Source organism: Podarcis filfolensis, assembly GCF_964270895.1.
Source record: "Podarcis filfolensis genome assembly, chromosome: 4".
Lineage (NCBI taxonomy): Eukaryota > Metazoa > Chordata > Lepidosauria > Squamata > Lacertidae > Podarcis > Podarcis filfolensis.
The window spans coordinates 97,644,041-97,652,313 of NC_139607.1; the positions used below are offsets into that span (position 1 = coordinate 97,644,041).

The window sequence follows — 8,273 nt, forward strand, 5'->3', positions numbered from 1 at the left end:
AGAATTTTTTTTTCTTGTTTTCCTCCTCTAAAAACTAGGTGCGTCTTATGGAGTGAAAAATACGGTATATTCATATGTATTTATTACTTTTTCCAAAGTCAAAACAAAAAAAAAATTTTCCTTCCAGTAGCACCTTAAAGACCAACTAAGTTAGTTCTTGGTATGAGCTTTTGTGTGCATGCACACTTCTTCAGATAGTATCTGAAGATGGTATCTGAAGAAGTGTGCATGCACACGAAAGCTCATACCAAGAACTAACTTAGTTGGTCTTTAAGGTGCTACTGGAAGGAAAAAAAAATTTTTGTTTTGACTATGGCAGACCAACACGGCTACCTATCTGTAACTTTTTCCAAAGTGTTTAGCTGCTTCTATCCTAAATATAGGCCACCGTAAATCCCTGTCAGGGAGAAAAGCAGGATATACACCATTATTATTATTATTATTATTATTATTATTATTATTATTATTATTATTATGTCTCTTGCCCATGCTCCTGTGCTCCCCCAAACTGTGCACCAGCGAAGGTTGCCATAATCACAGAGTCAGAGAATGGTAGAGCTGGAAGGGACCCTGGGGGTCATCTAGTCCACCGGGGGGGGCGTCCCTTGGTCTATGGCTTTATTGCAGAGGCATGAGGAATTCTGCTTCCTCCCATATTCAGAAGTTTTGCACTTGCCTTAAGAGATTTTTCCATATTGTCTCTTAAGGAAAGGAATTGATGGTCGGTCTTGTGCAGAAGTTACTTTGCTCCTCCTCAGCTCTGTAACTTAAGAGGAATACAGTGGTACCTGTTACGAAAAAGGAGCAATGCTGCTGAGTGCTCCAGATGGCTGGAAAGCCAAACAGGATGTTGATGTTTTGGGACTGTACCGTGGGAACAAAGGGACAGTCTATTATGTGCACTGAGCACCGGATGTTAGCTCAGAGTGTCACATGACCCTGTACTGGAAGTACATGGGAGGAGTTATTCTCTCTCTGCTGTTGGTGTTAAGAGAGTGCAGACACGTTTTCTCTGTACTGCTGGAAGGACAGAAATAAAGGCATGTAAATACATTTCTGTCTGTCTCTCTCCCCTCCCTGGGGATGGGGGAGGAAAGGTGTGTTCTTCTCACGTTTGAGGAGGATCACCGGGATCTCGCCTTGTCTTGCTGACGGGGGAGATCAACAAGGAATTCAAGCCGGGCACCTGGAGAGTGGCCAGTTCCTCTGACTGATTAAGGCTTGATTCCGACAGTACCTTGGTTTGCAACTGTTTTGGACTGCAACCACGTCAAACCCTGAAGTGTGTCCCCCTTTTTTTGGATTACAACCCATTTTTATTTTTATTTTTGGATTACAACCCATTTTTATTTTTATTTTTGGATTACAACCCAATTTTTTTGGAGGCCCCATTGGTGAAAGCGCCGCTTGGGTTACAACCTGTTTTGGTTTACAACCGGACCTCCAGAACGGATCATGGTTGTAAAGCAAGGTATCGCTGTACAGTCATTGTTAAGTTGTGGGTGAACATATCAGACGACACAGCGATTCTTCAAACAGCTCTTGCTTATTCACAGGCCAGGACAGAACTGAACTGAAGGGTTCAGTCAGCCTGCTTATATAGAGCTCCAGTACAACGCAACTGTAACAATTTTCTAAAACTATCCAATCACTGAACGTCACTTTCGATCCCTTATTCGCATAACTATCTACAGTATCCCCCTGCTGGCCCAGGGTGAGAACTTCAGTACATAACAGTCATACCTCGGGTTACAGACGCTTCGGGTTGTGCGATTTCAGGTTGCGCACTGCGCCGAACCCGGAAGTACTGGAACAGGTTACTTCTGGGTTTTGGCGCATGCGCAGAAGCGCCAAATTGCAACCCGCGCATGCGCAAACTCGGCGCTGCAGGTTGCGAACGTGCTTCCCGCACGGATCACGTTTGCAACCCGAGCATCCACTGTATTCCTGGGAAGCTGCCTTGGACACAGTCCTGTGACCCATCTACCCCAACAGCACCTGCACTGACTGGCAGCAGCTCTCCAAGGTTTCAGACAGGGGGGCATTCCCAGCCCCCCCCCCCCCGGAGATGCCGCCCAGGATGGAAGACCTGCATGCAAAGCAGATGGTCCAATCCTGCTCTATGGAGACCCCTAGCCTGCCTGGGAGGATGTGGGGCTGGTCTCCCTTTGGAAGATGGAGCTGCAGGAAGAAGGATGTGAGAGGAAGATGCAGTCCAGCTGCAGGCGGAACAGCAGTTCTGAAGGAGGAGCATCACCTCTCGGGAGGGGCCAGGTAGGAGGGGGTTGCCACGGTGACAAGGACCCGCCCTCCTTTGTGACCTCTCTTGCTTCTCCCTTAAAAGCCACCGACTTGCAGGCAGCCATTGTGCATTAGGAGTGAAGCGAGTGGAGGAGAGAGGAGTTGGTGGCGGTTGGCGGAGATTAGGGAAGACGTTCGGTTTATTGTTATTTTTCCAGTTTCTTATTTTGATTTTGATTTCATTTATTTCTTTGATTTGATTGATTTGATTTGACTCATTTTGATTTGATTTATTATTTTAGGTTTTTGTTTTAACACTTAATTTTTAACTTTTTCTTCTTTATTTTAATACTTTTCATTTTACATTTTCGTTTTGTGCGCATTTGTGCACATTTTGTATATATTTGGTATATATTTATTTTGTACATAGAGAGGTAGGGTTAGGTGTAGGCTTGGGCTTGGGCTTAGGTTTAGGACTGGGGTTCGATTCAGAGTTAGGCTTGGATGGGCATTTTAGACAGTTAGCTAGTTTAGAAAGGAGGGTGGGATTTTTCCCTGGACAAAATGGGCAGGCTGTAAGTAAGATTCCTCCCCTTTCTCTTGGTCCCCTGGGGGGGGGGTTGAGTCCTGGGGTCCCCTGCACAGTCTTGGCTCTCTGGAAATTGACCCGGCCCGTCTTCTCCGAGAGCTCAGCTCCTCCACACTCTTTCCCTGCCTTCCCCTTTTCTCTCCCCTCTCATCATCCGCTTTTATTAGGACATTCCTAGCCCACTTTCCTCCCAGGGGCTCAAAGTGGCCTCCATGGTTCTCCCTGCCACCAATTTTTATCTTCCCAGCAGCCCTGCAAAGTAGGCTATGCTGGCCCAAGGTCCACCAGGGAGCTTCATGGCTGAGTGGGGATTCGAACCCTGCTCTCCCAGGACCTCCTAGTCCAGCCCTCCAACTGCTACACCTCTGCCTGGCTCCATCTTGCATCTCTCCAGCTGCCCAACGCCATCGGCCTTCTCCCCCTTCATGGGGGTCTCTCTGGTTCCAGGGAAGACTCCACCACCTTCCTCTCTTTGCCCCCCACACAGACACAAACAGACCCCACCCACTGGGGCTCCTGAGTCACACCCTCCCCGCTGCTCCTAATAATAATAATAATAATAATTTATTATTTCTACCCCGCCCATCTGGCTGGGTTTCCCCAGCCACTCTGGGCAGCTTCCCAGACAGAATATTAAAATACGATAATCTATTAAACATTAAAATCTTCCCTAAACAGAGCTGCCTTCAGATGTCTTCTAAAAGTCTGGTAGTTGTTGTTCTCTTTGACATCTGGTGGGAGGACATTCAACAGGGCAGGTGCCACCACCGAGAAGGTCCTCTGCCTGGTTCCCTGTAACCTGGCTTCTCGCAGTGAGGGAACCGCCAGAAGGCCCTCAGAGCTGGACCTCAGTGTCCGGGCAGAACGATGGGGGTGGAGACGCTCATTCTAGGTTCAGGCGGATCAGGACCCTGTTCAGCTGCCGGCGGAGGAACAGGGTGGCCCCCTACAAATCCAGGAGGAGCCTGCGGTGATAGGTGAGCAAGTGTGGACACCGATGAACTAGGGGGCACCTCAGGGTGCAAGATCTGGAGGGGGGGACAGCTGGTCAAAAGATGCAAAGAGCCAGATGGCTGGACCCAACCCTGGCTCCATCTGCTCCAGGGTCTGGGAACACCTGCCCCCCAGCAGCCAACCCATTTTGTGGGGTCTGATGGAGGAAGCTTTTTCAGAGGCAGCTGATCAGACAGGGCTGGGGGCCACCTTCCCTGGGGAAGCACCTTCTGGGGAAATAGAAAATAGACCAATCGCAGCCCCCGCTGGTGTATGGTAAGGCAAAACTAAAACAGACTGTCACATCTCCGAGTACCTGGTTCAACTATCTAAAACTCTCCCCAAATGAAATAGCTACTCCCCCAAGTCCAAATCACCCCCTTAAGTCCCCAAGAGTTATGGATAATCATTCCCTTATGCAGCAGATGCCTATTGACAAACTTAATGGGAGTGTTTTTTTAGACGTAAAGGGGTCACTGGACACCGTGGACCCAACAAATCTACACCATGGAGGGACAAAGAATTAAAGCTGCTGTCCTGGAATATTGCAGGATGGCGCACTAAGAAAAACAATCAGCACCTTCTGGGGGCCATAGGCCAGGACTGTCCCCGAGGCCTGAGGTGTCCCACCTCGTAGTAGGACTTTGAGTAGAAGCTGAGGAAACCAAAATAAGACACTTGGAAGGACCTGGCCAGGTGCTCTGAGATGAACTCACCTGTCTCCATGTTCTACTCTTCTTGCAGATGTGCCACGGGTTTTCTTCCATCCAGCAATAGTGAGTGTTGGAAAAAACAAGAACAGGGAGAGGATCCCTCAAGCTGCCCCGGCTCTTTGTCCCCCACTCTGCACTCTTGGACACGGAGGAGCCCTCCCCTCACGAGGAACTGACAGGATGACTTTTGCTGGAGCCAGAACAAGATTTCTTGCTCCAGGTGACAGAGCTGCCAGGAAGCTGCCCTGAGAGGCCTCCACACCCTTCAGGTATCCAAGCACCGGACAGCGGAGGAGGCCATTCTGGTGAGTGACCAGTGGTGCGAGGGACCCCCATGGTGAGGTGGGGGGCTTTGGGGAAGGGCTTATGCGTCTGCCGGAGAGCAGGACCCTGCCAGCTTAGGGCATGGGGTTGCCGATTGTGGCGTTTGCCCCTTCATTTGAAAAATGTTTGAACAGGGGGGAGAGAAAGGGTGAAAAATATAGACCAATAGGAAAGCCAGAGGCGGAGCCTACCTGTATATAAAAGGGCTTAGCCTGAGGTTTGAGTTAGTTGTTGGTGGTTAGTTGGTTGGTTTCGGTGGGTTGTTTGGTTGAGAAAATGGGACGCGGGTGGCGCTGTGGGTTAAACCACAGAGCCTAGGACTTGCCGATCAGAAGGTTGGCGGTTCGAATCCCCGCAATGGGGTGAGCTCCCGTTGCTCGGTCCCTGCTCCTGCCAACCTAGCAGTTCAAAAGCACGTCAAAGTGCAAGTAGATAAATACAGTATTTTTCGCTCTATAAGACGCACCCGACCATAAGACGCACCCAGTTTTAGAGGGGGAGAACAAGAAAAAAAATCTCTCCCTCTATGCGCAGCGCCCCTTCAGCGAAGGAGCAGGAGAAGCGGAGCCCTTTCCATTTCTCCTCCTGCTTTGCTGAAGGGGCACTGCGCAGAGAGAGAAAGCTGCGCAGCGCCTCTCCAGTGAAGCGAAGCCAGGAGAGCAAGAGGGATCAGTGCGCACTGACCCCTCTTGCTCTCCTGGCTTCAGCGAAAGCAATGCGAAGCCTCCGGAGCATAGCAGGAGCTCCCGCTGCGCTCTGGAGGCTTCGGGTTGCTTTTGCTGAAGCCATGGAACCTGCATTCGCTCCGTAAGACGCAAACACATTTCTCCTTACTTTTTAGGAGGGGGAAAGTGCGTCTTATAGAGCGAAACATACGCAGTGGCGTAGCGTGGGTTGTCAGCACCCGGGGCAAGGCAAGTAATTTGCGCCCCTTAACCCGTGGATTTTAGCACTCGAGTGCGAGCGCGCCCCCCCCAGATGTTGCGGCCGGTGCGGCCGGCCCCCCCTGCACCCCCCATGCTACGCCACTGGGGCTGGGGGCGAGCGAAGGAGCCAAAGACCCCCCCAAAGGCTCAGCAGGAATTTATTAAATTTATTATTTGCGGAGCCCCCGCGGGCCGAGGCAGCCGAAGCCCCCTCCCCTCGGGCGCCTCCCCGCCCCCTCGTCTCCTTGGGCTGTAGGTGGAGCCCGCGCTCCGAGGCGCTCCAGATCCGGGCTTGGCGAGCGCCTCTCCTCCTCCCGGCCGGGTCCGGGGGCTTCCAGCCGAGCTCCGTCCTCGCCCCCCCTCCCCCGCGGCTGAGACTTGCGCTGAGAGCCGGAGCCAGCGGCGCCCCCTTCCGACGGGAGACCCTCGCCCGCCCGCCGGCTTCCTCTCGGAGGGTTTTGGGGAGGGCAGGGCGCGTCGAGGCCCCTCGGAGCTCTCCTCCCTCCCAGTCGGCAGAAGCAGCCGCCGCCTGTGGCTGGGCCGAGGGGATGGCGCCGGCGTCGGCATCGGGGTGCGGAGGCTGCCGGTGCCCGGCCAGGCGTCGGTGGCGGCGTCGGCGCTGCTGCAGCGGCTGCTCCTCCTGCGAGCAGTGAGTGGAGCGCAGCCGCAGCGGCGGCGGCGGGGGGGGGGCGCGCGCTAGGGCGCAAGGCTGGCGGCGGCGGCGGGGAGCCCGGCGGAGGAAGGAACTTGTCCCTTCCCTCTGGACTCGTGCCCCCCCCAGATGTTGCGCCCGGTGCGGCCGGCACCCCTGGCACCCCCCACGCTACGCCACTGAACATACGGTAGGTACTGCTCCGGCGGGAAGGTAAACGGCGTTTCCGTGCGCTGCTCTTGTTCACCAGAAGCAGCTTAGTCATGCTGGCCACATGACCCAGAAGCTGTACGCCGGCTCCCTCGGCCAATAAAGCAAGATGAGTGCTGCAACCCCAGAGTTGGCCACGACTGGACCTAATGGTCAGGGGTCCCTTTACCTTTACCTTTTTGGTTGGGAAAGGCAGTTGGAAAAGCAGTTGGCAGGCAGTTGGAAATAGTGAAACAGTTAGTCCAGTGGGTTCTTGTGTGAGGGGAGGTAGGAGAGAGAGAGACAGGATAAAATAAAACTAAGAAGGTAAAGAGTAACAACGTCTGGAGTGCAGTTAAAGTTTGTTTGTGTCTGAAATAAACTATGCTCTTCTTTGTTAACTTGAGAACCCGACTGAGACTAAGTGATTTACCGGGGAGGACCTGGTTGGTGGCAGCAGATTAGTGGAGTACAGGTCAATAGTCTGTGAGACGACCGGGGGCTCCATACGAACGCCACACCGATCCCGTAGAAAGCCAAGCCTGGCCTTTGGGGTCAGAGCTATCCTCCGGCTGACCAGAGCTGATGTCTCCCCTCTGCTCTCTTCCAGGACATCCTGGGTGCCTGAGCCAATGGCAGGAGCCAATGGCCCTGACCCTGGCCTTGACCCTAGAGGCCCTCATGCAGCTCAGGTGAGTGGGGTCTTTGGGATGGCGATAGGGGCAGAACTCCAGGAGTGGCTCTGGGTGGGCAAGAGCAGGCAGGAGGGAGAAGGGGGCAAGGGAGACTTGGAAGAGGCAGCGTCTAACCCCTTCCCTCTCTCTCTAGCATCCTGAGTCCAGCTCCCTGAAATGCAAGAATCTTGGACTACAATTTCCATCAGCAGAGCTGGAAACTAGCATCCAAAACATCTGGAGGGCACCAGGCTGAGAAAGGCTAAGTTGTGCGAAGGCAGGGGTCAGCAACATGCAGCCCATGGGCCGGATGTGGCCCACCAAGACTGTTTTACCAGCCCACGAGCTGCCTGCAAACCTAGCCGCCCGCTCGGCAAGTCCTCCATGCGCTGCGCTAAAGTAGTGCATCACAGTGCAGGGACTCGCATAGTGGCGCCGGAAATGGCGTCTGCGCATGCACAGATACCAGAAATCGCGCCTGCGCATGTCCAGACGCCGGAAATCGCTTCTGCGCAGGCGCGATTTTCAGTGTCTGGGCATGCGCAGAAGCGATTTCTGGCATCGTGCTGCGCCAGTCCAGCCCACAATCTCCGTGGGAGTGATCCTGCCTGTCAGGTGGTGGTGTGGTTGCTCGAGAGCAAACAGGCGAGACTCCAACCAGGCTATATTATTAATACAGTAGTACCTCGGGTTAAGTACTTAATTCGTTCCGGAGGTCCGTACTTAACCTGAAACTCTTCTTAACCTGAAGCACCACTTTAGCTAATGGGGCCTCCTGCTGCCGCTGTGCCGCAAGAGCATGATTTCTGTTCTCATCCTGAAGCAAAGTTCTTAACCTGAAGCACTATTTCTGGGTTAGTGGAGGCTGTAACCTGAAGCGTATGTAACCTGGAGCGTATGTATCCTGAGGTACCACTGTACAAACTACAGTGCAGAGCGTCGCAAGTCCATGCCTGCTCAGTTGCTAGCAGA

The 8,273-nt window shown here is 53.1% G+C and overlaps 1 long non-coding RNA gene across 1 annotated transcript; it reads left to right on the top strand.

Moving 5' to 3' along the window:
- The first annotated feature begins 2,714 nt into the window (after window positions 1-2,714).
- On the top strand, window positions 2,715-7,958 carry LOC310761022. The gene is made up of 2 exons (XR_014547193.1): window positions 2,715-2,816; window positions 7,456-7,958. It is a non-coding gene; the product is annotated as an uncharacterized lncRNA (long non-coding RNA).
- Window positions 7,959-8,273: the final 315 nt, after the last annotated feature.